We start from the raw sequence: 17836 nt of genomic DNA, 5'->3' as shown, positions 1-17836 counted from the left end.
CCCAGTTCTAGTCAAGGGGTCAACTTCTCTCTGCCGGCAGCAGCTCTTGACCAGGAGAGCGCCTGTCCTATGGGGTGGAGAGGGGGGAGCCATTGGGACCACCCAACTGGGGAGTCACCACAAAAAGCAGGGGCGTAGGACCCCAGGACTCTGGGCTGAAATGTCCCTCTGGAATGACTCTGGAATGACCCTCATCATTCCCCACCTGTCTCTTCACCAGCCTGTCCCTTCTTTGCTGCATGTGTCTCTTCTCCTCTGAGATAATGGCAGCAGTCATCCCTTCCCTGAAAGCGAAGTGCCCCCTCTTCTGCTAAACGGTGGACCTGAGGTATCCCCCACTCTTTGGAGAGAGGTGCTGTGATCGCCTCTACTGCACAGAAAAGGAAACTTAAGATTGAAGAGGTTAAGGAAGAGCCCCACATCTCATGGCCAGTGTGAGGCAGAGCTGGGGCACGCTCCCACGCACTGGACCCATCTTCTCTCTAGGAGGGACACCGGCTGGGTGTGGCCAACAGTGGGACCAGGTGATGTCCTCCAAGCTGGGGACACCGCCGACCAGGAGGTCTAGACCACCACAAAGCCAACCTCTCCTTCTCACAATGTAATGAGCCCCACCACTCCTCAGATGCCCCATGGCAGGGGGCCAGCCTGGCCCAGGCATCCACAGAGTTGAGATCCTAGAATACAGAAATAACTGATTTTTTAATGCAATCATTCATGGTCTACAGGATGCATTTTGACATATTTAATGCTGCAGGAATCCTATGCAATGGATCCTATTTTCAGACGGAGAACCTCCTCGGTGAGGCCCACCCTGATTAAACTGTAGCCACTGCACCCCATCACCCCTAGTTCCTCCAGGCAGCATTTTCCTCCATGGCACCATGAGCATGTGACCTGGTATGTGTTCCAGGCGCTCCCTCAGCCAGAGCGGGAGTTCCCGAGGGCGGCAAGCTCCCCCTGCCCATGCCTGCTCCACTCACATACCTCGAGCCCATTCCTCCCAGCGTCCCCACCCAGTACCCCAACATTGTCCTGCATTAGGGGCCCCCAAAGATGTCAGGACGTAGTCAATATGTCCTCTTACCAGGCAAAGGGGAATTAAGGTCCTGGAAGGAATTAAGGCTGCTCATCCGCTGACTTTAGGGAGATCACCCCAGTGCCCCAAGTAATCCCAAGGGTCCTTAGATGGCAAAGAGGGAGGCAGAGGTCAAGGGAGGCACTGTGGGAAAGGTTCAGCCGTCCCAGGTGGAAGCTGGAGGCATCCAGAAACTCAGCGAAGCAGGAAAACAGATTCTCCTCAGAGCTTGCAGAAGCCCCTCGAGGCTTTGACAGCAGCTCATTTTGGACTTCTGGCCTCCAGAGCGGTAAAATAATAGCGTGGGCTGTTTTAAGGCCCAAGTCTGTGATAACTGTGATAAATAACAGCAGCAAGAGCCTATGAGTCCACTGCAGACACACAAGGTGGCCCAGGTCCAAGAGCCGGAGGCTTCCTCGACCCCCAGCTGGGAGTTCCCAGCTGCCCCAGGACTCTCAGGGACTCAGCTGGTTCCAAATCTGGGAAGTCCTACTCAGCTTTCAGAGAACGTGCCCGCCCTGGTGCATTGTCCCCTCCTACGGGGACGGGAGTCCTCCAAACCTGGCAGACACCTTAGGGGCGCAGGTCTGTCTGCCACAGCTGAGGAGCTGAGCAGCCCACGCTGACCCCCGGCAGAGGCAGGAAGACACCAGAAAGTGTCTGCGAGTGGCGTACAAACACAAAAAAGACCGACATCACTGGGGCGCCGGAGTGGCTCAATTGGTTTTGCATCTGAGTCTTCATCTCAGCTCAGGTCTTAATCTCAGGGTTGTGAGTTCAAGCTCTGTGCTGGGCTGCACCCTGGGCAGGGAGCCTACTTGAAAACAAACACAAGATTGACATCGCTAGCCACTGGCGAGATGAGATACCATTACACACCAGCGGGAACCAAGTATCGTTTTTAAATGCCTTATTTCTGTTTCGAAAAGCAGAGTCTACTAAATTGTGTGAATTACAGGGAGCCCAAAGAAGAGAAGTCTTCCCCACAGAACCAGAAAAATATAGAGCCAAAAGACATTAAACAAAAGCACAATAAAATTCCCACATCATTTCATGCAGTCCTATGTAATCCATTCTTGTCCCACTGGAGCTTGGATTAGCAGTCTGCTTTCAGGATGCCACCTTGCTTCTGGAACAAAGAGAGTTCTGGAAATCCTGATGCGGCCCATAGGGCTAGTCAGAGAGCTGCTCTAGCGACATCTGCTCAGAAGCCCGAACGCTTGAGTCTATTCTTTCAAGGCAGGATGGCTGGAAGTACCTGGTACAGTCATTCTTCATGAGGCTGTAGGACTGTCCCTTGTCTCAGACACACAAACTGCATCCTGGGGCTTAGAGCACAGCCCCCAGGGAAACGTGTCCCAGAACAAGTTGTACAGTGTTGCCCCAGAACGCCTGTATGACAAAGCCTGTGTAGCTGTGATCTCACCAGGATCACCAGAATGGAGAAGAGGACATGTGTCTATCTGAGGACAGTGCAGAACTATTTCCTAAGACTTTAGACAGGCGCTTCCCCTGAGGGTACACACACATGTGGCCAGTGAGGGCACTGACAAATCTCCAGGGACTTCCCCTCACTCACACTCACATACTCACAATTCTTCTAAAATATTTACACTCACATTTCATCTATATAAGCTTAACTTTAGGAAAGCAGAGCATGTCTTCTGATCTGACAACTCCTCTAGTGCAAATCTTCTGACAGCAACACCTCAAACCAACCTAATAATTGCTAGCAGCCCTCTTTTAATAAGGAGCAAACCCAAATCTTTGTGATTTTCCAGGGCTCCTCTGGGGCACCTCAAAGACCACCGCAGGTGTAGAAGATATCCTAAAAAGTTCCCTTTCCTCTGTTTTCTTTCCCCCTCTACTTATTAAATTATTTGAGAAGGCAAACATCTACAGAGTTGTCAGATGAGATTTGGACACCTGGTTAACATACGATCATGGGCGCCTGAGAAATAACCCATTGGGTCACCCAGGTCAAAAAGTGCCAACTGTTGAAAGTAAACAGACACGGGGCTAATGAGAAGCCCTCCGTCCCCATAAAAACGTGCACACAGTGTTCACAGCAGCATTATTCATAATAGCCAAAGAGTGGAAGCAAGTCTAATGTCCATCAAGCAATGGACCAACAAAGTACAGTACATCCATACGAGGGGATGACTGGAGAGTCGCCCACAAAAGGCAATGAAGTGCTGACACGGCTACAACACGGATGAACCTAAAAAATGTGACACCGCGTAGAAGAGGCCAGACAAAAAAGGCCCCATCTTGGGTGATGCCACGTATACCCAGAGGCCAGGAGAGAAATGGAGTCACGGTTGCCAGGGGATGGGGAAGGGGTACCTTAACAGGGAGCGGCCACTAGTGGGTGCAGGGTTTCATTTTCAAATGGGGAGCTGGGGAATTCATTAGGGCCCTAACAATAAGGAATTCATTAATTAGGAATTAATTCTGTCTGGAATCAGGCAGAATTAGAGAGTGGGGATGACTGCACAACCTAATAATATACTGAAAACCACAGACCAAAAATAAGTGAATATCCTCTTCATTTCCTTAAAAAAAAAATCCTTATGGATAATAAAATAAGCAAAATAAACAGGAAATGCCTGTTTATATACATATATATATGGCATGTTCATAATGGATAAGTTTTTGTTTTTTTGTGTTTTAAAACCACCTATCCTACAACAGGACAAATTCAACATAAAGCACCAAACAGTGTTCTGGTAAGACACAGAGTCTCTGCTTTCTAGAATAACCTTCCATACTGCAGGCAATGATCAGTAAACCAGGGAGGCAAGCCCATCAAACCTAGCAAACTTTTCTACAATACACTACATTTCACCATTTCTCTTCAGATACAGGTTTTATAAAGCAAGACAAATGAAATTCACTTTCCAAACCTTACCCTTCATAGTATCCTTCTGGATCCTGGAACAAACAAGACACCTTACTACAGGGCAAGGAGTCTGCAGGGTCAAAACTATGTTCATAAGAATGCTAAAATATTATTTATCTTAACTTGCAATGTTTTCACCATTTCTATTTGCAAATGAATTAAAAAAATTTGTAAACGTCTGTTTTGATTTCTAATGGGGCAAGTATCGATAGTTTTAACCCACTTAAACAAAAGCTCTTGGGGTAATCTCAATACATTTGAAGAACGCAGAGCGGGAGACCGCACCTAAAACCCAGTGCTACAGGAGGAGGGGAACAGAGTACAAAATGGCCTAACAATTCCATCTATGTGAACTAAATGTGCTTATACACAAGACAATAGGATGTTTTGTTAGAGCATTAAAAAAGAAAAGGACCCCCACTGAGCATCCCCAATGGTTGTCCCCAAGGGGGATGAATGGCTGTGGGAAATCTCACCCCAAGGGAGTGTGACACCAAGAATGGGAGCCGGCATAGACCACTGATAATGACCTGCCAGGAACTGAGAAGTGTGCTTACAGGAACCCTCTGCACGTGGGAGGGGAGGATCCCAAGCCCTCACCCCCAAAAACAAAGTACCTCTGGGCTCCCCCGCTGAGCTGTAGCTGCCCAGGATAGAGCAGACACCACACACAGACCCTCTCATAGGCTCCAGCACTACCTCCTTCCTAAAGACATATCACCTGGAGGCGTTTTTGCAGCAAATCCAGGCACAGTAAAGGGCAGGGAAACATCCACACCCACAAGCTGGGAGGGATTAGCTCCCAGGACAGGGAAGGCAGGTCGGGGTAGGGAGAGAGTTCAGAGGCTCTCGGTCGGGGTAGGGAGAGAGTTCAGAGGCCCAGGAGAGCATCTTCACTATGTTCAGACCACCTCACTGGTGACCAGAGGGTTGGTTCAGTTGCAGGGATGAGTGCGGGAGGGCCAGCCAGTGGGGCCCGCGCAGGAAGCCTCCGCCATCCCGTTCAGCGGACGTTTTTAAGGTGCATGAGTTAAGAATGTCATGGTGCCCAACTGGGGTAGGTCGTGGGGGTTAGGAAAAAGCAACCCAGCAGAGACACAAAGAATCCTGACTGGAGGGCCAGAGGCTGGGGGAACAACGCTCTTCAAAAGGCACAGAGTAATCCACACGTTCAGGGCCACGGAAGGGAATGTACCAGAGGCGGCATGCTCCTGTTGTGTGAAAACAACGAGAAAACCATCACGACAACATCAAATAAGGAGCTGGTTTCTGCTTAACCAGTGCCCTGACCAGGAGGAAACTCACCCGCTGCCAAAGCAGCACATTCCGCTGTCACTCAGCTGGGTTCTGAGGCCTGTCACTGGCTGACAACCATTCTCTGGGAGGTTAACTACAACCAAGAGTTGTGCTGCACCCATGCGGGGGGGTGGGGTGGGGTGCTGGTGGCAGAGCCAAGAACCAAAGCGCCGCGGGTCCGGAGCTCCCAGTCTGATGAGATGGCCATGGCTGATGATCAAGTGGATGTTCTTGCCTTGAGTCCCATACAAAATGCCTAATCTCGCCCTCCTCATCCCACTGATTTTAAAATGGCTCCTTCCCTTCCCATCCGCACCCACCCTCTACCCCCGCTCGCCAACCCCCCCCTCTTTCCACAGCTCCCTCAGCGAACTGCCTTTCTGGTCAGGACGAACCACAACCACGTCAGTGATTCGTAGGGCCCAGTGCTAAAAGAAAACACATGGCTTCCTTCTTCCAAAAATTACGAAGAATTTCAAGACAATGACAGCAGAGCATCAAACCAAGCAGAGGGGGCAAGTCCCTGAAGCCAGCGCCCCCCCCCCATCCCCACCCCACCCTGCCCCTCTGGGACACAGAGAGACCAGTGAGCTGCTGACCACCAGCCCTGGGCCTTACAGGACAGACCTGCCTGCAACACCGGGTCCCGGGCTCTCACCACGGACTGCTCCCAACAGGACCCAGAATCTCACGGACTCCCCCCTCTTTAAAAGGGACCGATACAATTTGTTAGAGCAGAAACTGCAAACAGATTGCAAAGGGTTAAAGGAAAGCAAGGTTTGGGAATGGTAATTTTAAAAACCAAAGTGAAGTTCAGAAGGGTTCTTCCCCCCCCACCACAAAACCCTGCTCTAAATCACAAAAGGCGGGGCCCGGCTTCAGGGCGGAGCAACCCCCAGGGGTTACTGTGAGCGCCGGGGAAGGAGAAACTGAAGGCAGGGACAGCCTAGAGGGCAGAGTCTCCAAAGGTGGCCTGAGTCCTGAGAAGCCGGGCTGCTGCTTGCGACTCCCTTTCCGGGGCCACTGTTTCTTTGGCCTCTGGTTTCGTGAAAAATCACTGAAGTCAGGAGACACTCCTCAGAAGGCAGGATATTTCATCAAAGACCACACAGCTGAAGCCACCGCTGGACTAACCGGGAAGAAGCGGAAGAGCCACAGGCAAAAGAAATGGCCGCGTGTACCGCATCCCTCCACCGAGGAGGCTGGACAGGAGTCCACATCCTCGGGGGGCGTTGACCGTGGCTCACACCGCCAACCCCCTCCCCAACCAGCCTGCGTGCCGCGCACAATGAGTCAGAAAGCAGTTTAAGCCCAGGATGAGAAAAGACCAAGTCTGATGATCATGTCTGATCATGATCATCCCAAGACAGAAACACTGTCCACCCTGACTTGGAACGGGCAGCCCCCTTCTCTTCCACCAGGATAGGGAGGGGCCGCCAGGGTGGAGCAGGAAGAACAAGGAAGAATATGTAGGGTTCAGACACTACCCCAAAATCGAGAAGAACATCACACAAGCCTTCAGGAGGCCGCTGGCAGCGGGTCATGGCCCTGCAACACAGAGTCGGGAAGAAAGGGAGTGGTTTGAGGAAGATGCGGCCGTCCAGCCCCCCCGCGGGACCACGGGGCCAGCGGCCAGAACTGCGAGAGGGCAGGAAGCAGCTAAGGAGGCAGGCGCTCCCTGCCCTGGGTGACTGCTCGCACGGGGCAGGAAGGCAGCAGGCCCGAATGAAGTCCACGGGCAACCCGTCATGTCCACGCACAGACAGCCCAGCAGGAAGGGAAGAGAGCAGAAGCTGCTTGAGGAAGGGAAAATGAGGCAGCAGGAAATCCAGGCCCTGGAGAAAAAACTAAAAAAACAAAAACAAAAGCAAAACACCATCCTCAAGAAAGGTCCTGTAAAATTTACAGATGCACTTTAAACAGGAAAGCCACGAAATCCCATCCACGGCACAGGACGTTACAAGAGCTCTTGCCACAGGGATGGGATGCTTCCAATCTGAGATACGCTTCAGGACAAACACACCAAGATAGAAAGAGAGCTTCAATAAACAGTGTCCCTCAAAACAGCTCCAAGAAGTAAGCAGTCACCAGAAACTTCCTGGAAGGCGCCCTCAATGACCAGAGAGCTCCTCTGGCCCAGCTACCATAACAGGTGGGGTCTGCCTCTTGGCATGGAAAATAAACCAACCCATAGGGTCTTCTTGCTGAAGGAGTCCAACCTGGACTGGGAGCCCCAACACCGATTCCTAGGGGTCATCTGAGGCCTTGAGGGCACGGCAGGCCTCCTCGCTGGCCCAGCTGGGGTCCCACCAAGAGGCAAGAAATCCTCCCCTCTGAAGAGCTGGATGTCACAGGCCACCTGCTGTTTCCATCGTCTCCACGACTTCCAAGATAGAGATGCCCAGCCCACTGGGAACAGAGATCACCGCCCCACCCAGAAGGACTTCCTGTCCTTCCCCCTGCTTAGAAAGCCCACAGTCCACCAATTTTGAAAAACCCTCAGCCAGGATTTTCACTGGACCCCATGTGGACCGTGCACAGGAGGAGGCAGACAAACGGAGGCTCAGAACCTGTGGTTCTCCTTAGACCTACTGAGAAAACACAATCTGCACCTTCCCCAAGTAAGAACATGCTTTTGCCCAAGAGGGTGCATGCAGACAACAATCTGAGGTTTGGGGGTTCAAAAAACTGTCTAAGCACTACAAAGACCATTGCTCAAACTGCTTCCTTCCCAGCGCCAGCAATGAGCCAAACCATAAGATTCTCCTCATGGTTCACTGGAGGAGCTTAGCCTCCACCAGGGTCCAGGCCTGCAGAGGAAGCCCCCACAGCTGGTCCTAGGCCTGTCTGAGGTCTCAGGCCCCTGGCCTCGTCTCTGTGCTTTGCTGAAACCCTTCACTTCGGCAGGCAAGTGCAGGAGAACCACTGGGTCACAGTGTCAAAGAGGACCCAACTCGGTGCCCACAAAGATGGCCATTCCAGGGCCAACCCCGTCATCATCTGCCCCACCCGTCCTCCCTGGCTCTTCTTAATGAGATTGTTGCCCCACCAGAGGAGACCGGATCCACTCTACCATCAGCTCAACCGTCTACACAGCAAGATCGTCTACACAACAGCTTTACGAGGTTAGGGCGATTTGCACCACAACCCTTGGTGTTAGCTTATCTGGCTTGAAGAAACTTCCTCTCTGAGGGGCCCATTTGCAACTAACTTCATCACAGATATCCCTGCCCTGGGGCTGCCACGCCCATCTGTCAATCACGAGTCTCCTACAGTTCAGGCTGGGATGACCCACAGCATCCACTTGGTCCACACGGAACAGCATCCAAGTGCATTCTTAAGAAACCCCGGGATAGGAGCCGCGTTTGCTCTGCCCCAAGCCATCTCGATGCATTCCAAGCAGCCACCCTTGCCAGGGTGCACACACCTTACTGGACCCTAGATGTCTCCGTGTAGGTTCCATCTATCCTGGTACAGCCATGGTGTCCCCAGGCGCTGGTTGGAATCTTAATCACCGTGCCCACAGGACCAACTGTGCAGATGACAGCCCAGGCCACCGAATACAAAGGGGACTCAAATGACCTCACTCAGTGCGACCGACACACACCTCGGCGAGCTGGACGCCACGCTGCTTCTGAACCCGCGTGTTACTGACAAGACCCCCCCAAATCCCACAGGGCAAACACTAGCCGCTTCGTTTAAGACAATCCGTCACCCAGAGGCGCTCCCGGCTGCAACCCCAACATTTCCAAAGCTTGCTTCTGATGCCCGCTCCTGGGCACCCTGGTCCCGAGACAGGGGGCCTTGGTGCTGGCAAACCCACGGCTGAAAGGACCTGCCCCAAAGCAAGCTCCACAGCATTTAGGGAAAAAACACGAGGGTACCTGTGCCAGGAACCCTAAACAGTGGGAACCTCCCATGCTTCCGATTCCTTTTCCACATCTGTTTCTTGCTGGGTCTTCCCTTCTCTGGCCTTTCCCCTGAATGTGGAACTACCCATTTGAGGTCTGTGGTTTAAAAAAAAAAAAAATGTATTCACCACAACAGAAGATTACCTCAAGATCTTGTTCTCCACAGAATTAACTGTTCCATTTTCATCATAGCTCGGGTTTTAATAGTAAAGGACTAAGTGATTTATGTTGCATTTAACGCTCTAAAAACCCTTTAGGTTTGAGCGAAAAAGAAATATAATAAAAACCAAGTTCCAATTGATCCAGCTGCCCAGCCAGGTTAAGTAAGGAACCAGTAATTTCTATCAGACGGGACTGGGGTTTGCAAAGCCCACGGTCCACCAATTTTGAAAAACCCTTTGCCAGGATTTTCACTGGACCCCATGGGGACTGTGCACAGGGCGACGCAGACAAATGGAGGCTCAGAAAAGTGACTTTGTTATAAATTTCAGGACAGTGAATAATGTCTACTTAGGGAGGGCTCGCTGCCTAGAAAACTGGACAAAGCAGGAGCTTTCCGGCAGAGGCAGTCTGTCCCCCTCTCCCCTCTTTGAGGACATTTAGCAACATCTGCAGACATTTTTGATTGTCACAACTGGCATCTCCTGGCAAAGAGCGACAGATGCTGCTAATCATCCTACAATGCACAGGACGGCACCCCACAGCAGAGAGTCATCCGGCCCCAAATGTCAATAGCACCAAGGCTGAGAAACAAGCTAGTCTCAAATAAAGACACTTGAGCCACCCCCCACCCCCACCCCAGGCATCCAATCTCCAGTCAGGGGCCGCCCCCTGAGCATCTTAGTAGATAGAACCTGTGCTGGGGAGGGAGGAGCAAGTGACTTACGCACAGACACAAGGCTTTGCGGTCTGGAGGAGTCCTTGAAGCCATTCAACCCCTGATGCCCTTCCACATCGCCCCGCCCCCACAATATCAGGAACCCAAAGATACTGAGATCAGGAACCCTTCTTAGGGAGTATTCCATTTTTTTTTTTTTTAAATCCTTCTAAGTAAAAGAAATCCTGCTCAAAAGAACCTGTGGCCCGTATTACCTCATTTAGACCTCACAGCCCAGTAACCGGGTCACGACTGTTATGATCACCATGAGACAGAGGATGACACTGGGGCACAGAGAGCCTTAAGAAAACTTTTCCAAGGTGGCACAGCCAGCAAGTGGCAGAGCCGCAGACGAGGCCCCGGCACTCCAGCTCCAGGCTGGCTTTCCATGGGGTTCACGCTCCTGGGCCGCCCTCCACTCGAGGGCCAGCATGGTGACAGCACCCTGCGCAGGGCCGCAGCTCCACAGGCACTGGCCTGGGCGCGGACACCCACCAATGTGGAGGCAGTGCCCTCCCCTGGAGGCCCCATCTGCAGGCAAAGGGCCCTGTGCCACCTCCCCTGAGTGGCAGGGCGGGGCAGGGGCCACCCTGGGCTCAGGCCAGGCAGCGAGCAGCAGTCTGGGTCAGCGCCTGGTCATCTCCGACCACGCTCACCTGTGGACACCACCTGCCACCCCGGCGATCGACTGACGGAGCCAGCGAAGTCAGCTCCCAGGCACATGGCCTGTGCATCTGTGGGCACCAAAGCCGCCCAGCCAGGCTTCCTCCCTCTCTGAGCTCCTCACAGCCGCCCCCCGCCCCCCCCCCCCCCGCAGCCAGTCAGCCTCTGGAAACGACGAATCACCGGAGCCCCCAGGAGTCCTCATTTTTCCTCCATTAAGCCTCTCCTTGGTCCTGGAGTCTGTGTCTGCTTTTGTTCCATGGCAAGGGATGGCTGGGGACGTGGGGCGGGCTGCCTGCGGTGCGGGGACCGAGGGGACTCTCCTCCTCCAGCCGAGATCGATGCCCGCGCTCCGACACCTGGGCATGGGACTCCTCCTCTGGGATTCTCCAGTCTCGCCACCGGCTTCCTGTGGAAAGCCACCCAGCGTGGCACCTTCGTGTCCCCGGAAGGCCTGTGACAAGCAGGAGACTGCGTTCCAGCCAACTGTCTTCCCAGGCACATTTTTCTAATAGTTTGCAAATAGTCGTATTCCAATGGGAAAATTTTTGTTTCAGAAAACAGCCGCCACCCCCGGGCGACAGCCCTTCCCCATCTGCCGTGTGCAACACAGCCTCCATCCGCCCCGCCTGGGGCTCCTCCCTACAAGGCCCCAGCTCTTTCCTTGCCTGGCTTGCTCTTCCCCGTAGTCGTGTCTGGGTGGCGTCTGGGAAGGGGACGGGAAATACCCGGTGTAGGGCCAGTCCCCACAGCAGGAGGACGTGGATTTTCTGGACTCCGGTCCCCTAAGGGCAATGTCTAAAGCCACAGAGCATGAAGGCTCCACAGAGCAGCACCACAGCCCGGGATGATCTGGGGGATGGTCTGCATCCTAGACTGGGCTGGAGGGTATGAAGAGGAGGGTCTTTTTCCCCACACTTGGCCCCACAAAGAGGAGCCAGCCAACCGCCCTAGGTTCCCAGCTGCTACAGTGTCACCTGTGGGCATCCTGCCACTGGGGTCAGCACTTCCCAGCAGGAGGGAGAGGACTGGCGTGGCCGAGGTAGGGCTCTAGGTGGGGCCAGAGCGCCCCCTGCTGCCTAACTGCTAAGGAACCCAAACCTCAGGTAGGCCTCACAGATTTCTTTGGGTCCCTGCCCAGGGAAGCTGAGGGTGGGGTTCAGTGCATACCCCCTCCCGGGGGGAGTTTCTCCTTTCGCTCTAGACAACCCCAGAGGAACCGCCAGCATCCCTGTTAACGGGAAGCTCATGCCCACCATCATTTCCTTTCTCTCCCTTGCTGCATCCCTGAATGTGTCTGGTCAGGATCACATACTGGTGGCTTTCGGCAGCCCAGCCACTGGGCTCTGGTACGTTAAGAACCAGAGATGGTGAGCCACTGTTCCAGCCCCCGTGGAGTTTCCAGAGTGAGCAGATAACCAAGGAAACAGGGAAGCAAGGATTTGCTGGAGTGAGTGCAGAGGGATGGGGGACCCAGTACCAAGCAAATGGATTGGGGGATGGGGTGCTCTAGCGGCAGATACGGGGGCTCTAGAGGAAAACGGAGGGAGGCAGAAGAACATGGAAAGGCATTTCTGGGGGCGGGAACAGACACAGCCAACGCCCCTCCTCAGTCATCCCTTGTCCCAACTGCTTCCTCTTCCTTCCTCCTGCTCTCCCTCCTAACTCACCATGGCTCACAGTGGCTGTCCACCTCAAGAATCTACCCACCTCTCCTGGCTGGCCGCTCTGGCCAGGTCCACGTCTGCCGGGATCCACGGGACTCTCCCAGGCCTCTTACCTCAGCCCTGCTGATGAACACTTGGGTTTCCTGAATCCTGCACAAACCTGTCCACAATCCGGACACTTGAGAATTCAATCCCTGGGAGATGTTTCTTACCCAGGGAACTCAGCAAAGTCTAAACCAGCTGAAGAAACAGAAAAATCCTCCCGGGGAAGCAAGAAAGGTATAAAGGAGTCATGCTGAGGGAAGTTTCTCTACAAGTTCAGAGGAAGGATCAAGTTCACTCTGGCCCCTTTTAAGGCCAGAGGAAGTGGGGAGGAAGGGGTGTGGTCCCTATGGGCAACGGTGGCGGGTTCTGCACGGGTGGGACAGGCAGAGTCAGGAGAGTCAGGAGAAAAGACTTGGAGCAGGAAGGCTCAGGAAGAGTCCGCCGGATGTGGGACATCTCAAGGAGCGATTTCCCAGATGGCAGCTAGAAGGTTGGATGCAGGAAAGAGACATAGTAAGTGTACTTCTAGAGACTATCAGGACAAAGGATGGCCAGTCTCTCTGCAGGAGCTATGATCAACCTGCACTCCAGCTAGGGAGGGTGGGGACAGCTTAAGGTCACCTGCACTTAGCAGAGCCTCAGCACTTAAACACATCCTGCAAATGACCATCTCCAGAGGCGGCCAACCTTTAACCCAAGGGCCACTTAATACTCAAGAGTCCAGATCAGAACAGAATATGGAAGTCACACTCTTGTATCTTCAGCCTGTTTCAGCATAGACTGGAGATGGTAACCAAAAAATCGCTCCTGAGGTTAGAGTAAGGACTGTCTATGCTATATGCCTTCCCTACCTGGCATGTAACCGCTGCTTGAAATCAGGACGACTCCATTCCACTTCTTAGGACTCACTCTTCCCAGGGCTTGGGAAGCCTCTGCAGCCCCTGGACTTGCTCCTTCTTCAGTCTCCTCCTGACCCCTAATTAAATGGTAGCATTTATAAGTCCTGCACACAACCTGAAGTCACTTTACATATGTGAGCCATTTAATCCTACCACAGTGCTTTCCAGACGTGTTGTGTTCCTTCCGGATTTTAAGGCGAGAAAACTCATGAAGGACAGAGCTCCCCCATGCACACAATAGGGGTCAGAAGGGGGGTTACTGGATCAAACACCCCTCTCCTAAGCCCCGGTGCACATGGCCCCACCCAGGACCCTCGAGACACGCCTTCTCTCTCCATAACCCCTTCCCTGGCAGGTGCGGGGGGCCAGTCTGTTTTGAGTCTCCCTCTTTTCCTTTCAACAGACCCATATTTTCAAAGGCCAGGGAAATATATGCACACGGACGTCTGTCTTGCCCTGAAACCCAACCAGTTCCAAGTGCCTGACTCTTCCCTCCAGCCTCTGCCACCCCACCCCCCCCGCCCAAAGAGCACTGGGTCCACTCTCTCCAGAAGGCTAGTTCAGCGTGGCCATGCTGGTCTCCTGCCCCCAATGTAGGGTCCTCAGGGGCCCCTCACAGACCCAAGCAAGGTAAGGGAGACTCGCCTATCTCAAACCAGCAAGCCCTCCCGGCTCCACTATTTTGGTAGATAGCACTACCTTTCATCGAGTCATCTCAGACCTGAAGCTGTCCCCTTGAGTTATCCCTCTCCAGCAGCCTTCTCATTCTCCCAACGGTCCTCTCTGCTTGGAACCAACCCCCCCAACTGCCTCTCAGGCTGTTCCCTTTCCCCACATTCCAACTGACCAACCGCCATCTGCAGCCCAGCTCAAATCCAAGCCCCCCTGAGACTTGACCACACTCCGGCGTCTGTTAGCGTTATTTCCCAGGGTCCAGTACGTCTCAGCCAGTGAATCATAAATTCCTTGGGGACGGGAACTGATTCTTCTTCCATTTTTCATCCCCACAAAATGGGGTCAGCCTGGCACACAAAGCCATCGATATATTTTGAGTAAATGAATTCGGGGATTCAGTTAATGCAGAAAGTATCTGATCCATAGGGAGCCTTTGATTAAAAAAAAAAATTGGGGCACCTGGGTGAGTGACTCTGTGGGTTAAAGCCTCTGCCTTCGGCTCAGGTCATGATCCCAGGGTCCTGGGATCGAGCCTCGAATCTGGCTCTCTGCTCAGCAGGGAGCCTGCTTCCTCCTCTCTCTCTGCCTGCCTCTCTGCCTACTTGTGCTCTCTGTCAAATAGATAAAAAAAATCTTTTTTAAAAAATTAACATTTTTTAAAAAATATCAGATGTATTTCCTGACAGAGAAACATGAAATTGCCTGGCACACCCACGGCCCAGGTCTGTGCTCCAACTCAGGCAGCCATTATGCCTGCAGGTTTTATTGATTATTTATTGAGGTTGGAGACTCTCAAACATTTCTTGCGCCAATGAATAAAACAGATGTTACAGCCCACCTGGTCCAGGGGGCTTTGCACCCGAATACCAGAAGAGCTTGTTAAAAATAGAACCCCCATAGCCCCCTTTCTAAGAGCCACTAACAAGAATCTCTAGAGGGAGACCAGAGGGCGCTCACTTTTATCCGTTTGTTTTTTTAATTTTTAAAACTTTTCTCTAAGTAATTTTCCGACTGAATAATCAAGCTCCCACACACGCTTCACCCAGCTTCTCCAGATGTTAACACTTAGGTAACGGCGAACGCCAGGAGCAAAAGCAGAGAATGAACGTGGAGATGCTAACTAATTCCCAGACAGCGCTCACATTTCGTCAGTTGCTCAGTAATGTCCTTTCCACTTTCCAGGAGCCAAGCCAGGGCAGCACCCGGCACTCAGCTGTTGGAACCGACGGATCTCGGGCGAGTGAATGCGCTTACTCACCATGTCCCATGTTTGCGGACCATGGTCTTCGGGCGTGTGTGCAAACTGCCTGTTCAAGTCTTTTTCTATTTTTCCTTTGGAGATTTCATCGTCTGCCCCTCAGAGATTTCATCCTCTGCCCCTCAGTTCTCCAGAGTTCTCTATGTATTAGGGAGCGTAAGCTCTCCATCTTTGTCGAGAAGCCCTTAGTTTTGGGTGTTGCAAATATTTTCTCCCTATTTTTTAGTTGTCTTTGGACTTAATGGTGTTTGAAATCCTTTCCTTACATGGAGCTTAAGTAGAATGTACCTGTGCTTTTTCTTTTCACACTAGTACTTATATGGTTTCATTTTTTTTTTTACTTCTACATTCATGAACCATCTGAGTGCACTCTTACATGCGATGTGACCTATGAATTTAATTCTCTTTTGAAATACCTGCCCCATTTCCCAGCACCATTTATTAAAAAGGCGATCATCGCCTCTGAGATTCGAGATGCCACCTTTATCCCACACTCAATTTCCTTTTGTACGTAGGTTTATTTCTGCACTTTCTGTTCTATCCCACTGGTCTACTCATGTGCCACGGCCACGCTGTTCTAATTACAGAGGATTTACTTTTTGCTTTAATGTCTGGTGAACAAGCACTAATGGACCCTCCCCCTTTTCAACATTGCAATGTTTCCCTGGATATTCTAGCAAGTTTATTTTTCATACGAATCTTACTATCAACAAACCCCATCCCTCAAAACAACTCCAAGAAGTAAGAAGTCACCAGAAACTTCCTAGAAGGTACCCCCAATGGCCAGAGAGTTCCTCTGGCCCACCATCAGCACAGGTGACATCTGGCGACATCAACAAGAAGCCAATCTGTGGGGTCTTATTCTTCCTGCCTTCCACATGGACCAGAAGCCCCAAAAACAGTTCCTAGGAGTCACATGGGGTGTCAAGTGAATGGCAGGCCTCCTCCTGGCTCGCCCAGCTGGGGTCCCACCAATAGATATAAGAAATCCTTCTCCTTGGGGCGCCTGGGTGGCTCAGTGGGTTAAAGCCTCTACCTTTGGCTCAGGTCATGATCCCAGGGTCCTGGGATCAAGCCCCGCATGGGGCTTTCTGCTCAGCAGGGAGCCTGCTTCCTCCTCTCTCTCTGCCTGCCTCTCTGCCTACTTATGATCTCTGTCTGTCAAATAAATAAATAAAAATCTTAAAAAAAAGAAAGAAAGAAAGAAAGAAATCCTTCTCCTTGAAAGAGTGGATGTCACAGGCCACCTGTCATCTCTGTGATTCCCATGAACATCCCAAAACAAAGACGCCCCGTCCACCAGGGAGCTCCAGCACATCCCCACCCAGGAGGAGCCCCTGAGCCCCACCCCCCCCAAGGATTCCACACACAGTTAGTTCCCTGAGACCTACTGAGAAGACGCAATATGCACCTTCCCCAAGTTAAGAATTTCCTTTTGTCCAAGAAAGGGCACGCAGACAACAATCTGAGGTTTGGGGTTTTTCAAAAACTGACCACTACAAAGACCACTGCCTGAACACGTCCCTCCTACCCAATGACCTTCTCAGTTTAGCTCCTCTCAGCTCTACAAGTAACTCAGAAATTGATGATGAATTTAACGCTTTAAATAAGTACTTTTCTTGTGGGTGAATAACAAGCATTCCTGTTATTTTGATGGGCAGCCAGGTTTGGAAACCAGGGGACTAGAACCAAGGGGACTCGGGTGGTGCAGCTCTGGGGGGGGGGGAGCTGCTCCTGTTCCCTAGCAGAAGCCCTTGAGAATGCTGGACCCTCCACACCAGGCAGTGAGCAGCGGAGCTCAGCAAAGCCAGAAAGGTCCTCCGACTCACAGTGCTCGAACAATCAGTGATAACAGTCACCACGGCTGCCTGTCCATGCTAGGTTGGAGGCTGCAGCCTGGCGAGGCCGGTGCAGGTGTAGTCACCACTTTATGGGAATAGAGAGGTCAAGGTCACCCATCACGGCCGACCTGGAGACGAACAGAGGCCCCTCACTCCAGCAGCCGTGCACGGCTGTCTCCAAGACCTGGTCTTGTAAGGGCATTATGAGAAGTAGACGGCAAAGGACTTAGGTCCCCCACCCCGGAGGCATGGCCACGCTCAGGGAATTTATGGGATGCTGGTAACCTAGAATAAGATGGAAGGGATTGGCCCTGTTCCTTCATAGAGGAGAAACAAATCCAGAAAGTGAAGAGAGTTTCTGTGGATCCTGCAGCTGGTCAAAGCCAAAACAGAGACCAGAGAGGCCAGGTCTCATAGGCAAGGCTCCTGGCATTCAATGCAAACCATTTGGATGTTAGAGGCGATGCAAGGCTGCCCCCTGGCGGAAGGACTGGAAAACTGCAGTCATCCCTTCCTGGGACCCTGAAAGGCTTCACTTTGCATGCTGGTGGATTTCAAGACCCTGACCCTCCCTGCCAGGGCAGAAGGTTCTAGTTGATTTGCTAGTGCCCTCCTGCCGAATCCCCAGGACCCTGTCAACGAAGTCTATCAGGGACCCAACATACACAAAGTAGTTTTTCCTCCCTGCATCCCCGAAATCACGGACTGCAGGACAGCTAGAGAG

At 52.3% G+C, this 17836-nt stretch overlaps 1 long non-coding RNA gene across 1 annotated transcript; it reads right to left on the bottom strand.

Annotated features, from left to right (window-relative positions):
• Positions 1–10876: 10876 nt before the first annotated feature.
• Positions 10877–14126, bottom strand: LOC101672258. The gene is made up of 3 exons (XR_201437.2): positions 14038–14126; positions 13291–13415; positions 10877–11181 (listed from the first exon to the last, which is right to left on the bottom strand). It is a non-coding gene; the product is annotated as an uncharacterized LOC101672258 (long non-coding RNA).
• Between the last annotated feature and the right edge of the window lie 3710 nt (positions 14127–17836).

The sequence above is a fragment of the Mustela putorius genome, unplaced genomic scaffold (genome assembly GCF_011764305.1).
Source record: "Mustela putorius furo isolate JIRA1106 unplaced genomic scaffold, ASM1176430v1.1 tig00000174_pilon_pilon_pilon, whole genome shotgun sequence".
In the NCBI taxonomy this organism is placed as follows: domain Eukaryota; kingdom Metazoa; phylum Chordata; class Mammalia; order Carnivora; family Mustelidae; genus Mustela; species Mustela putorius.
This window is presented reverse-complemented; position numbering and strand designations above follow the sequence as displayed.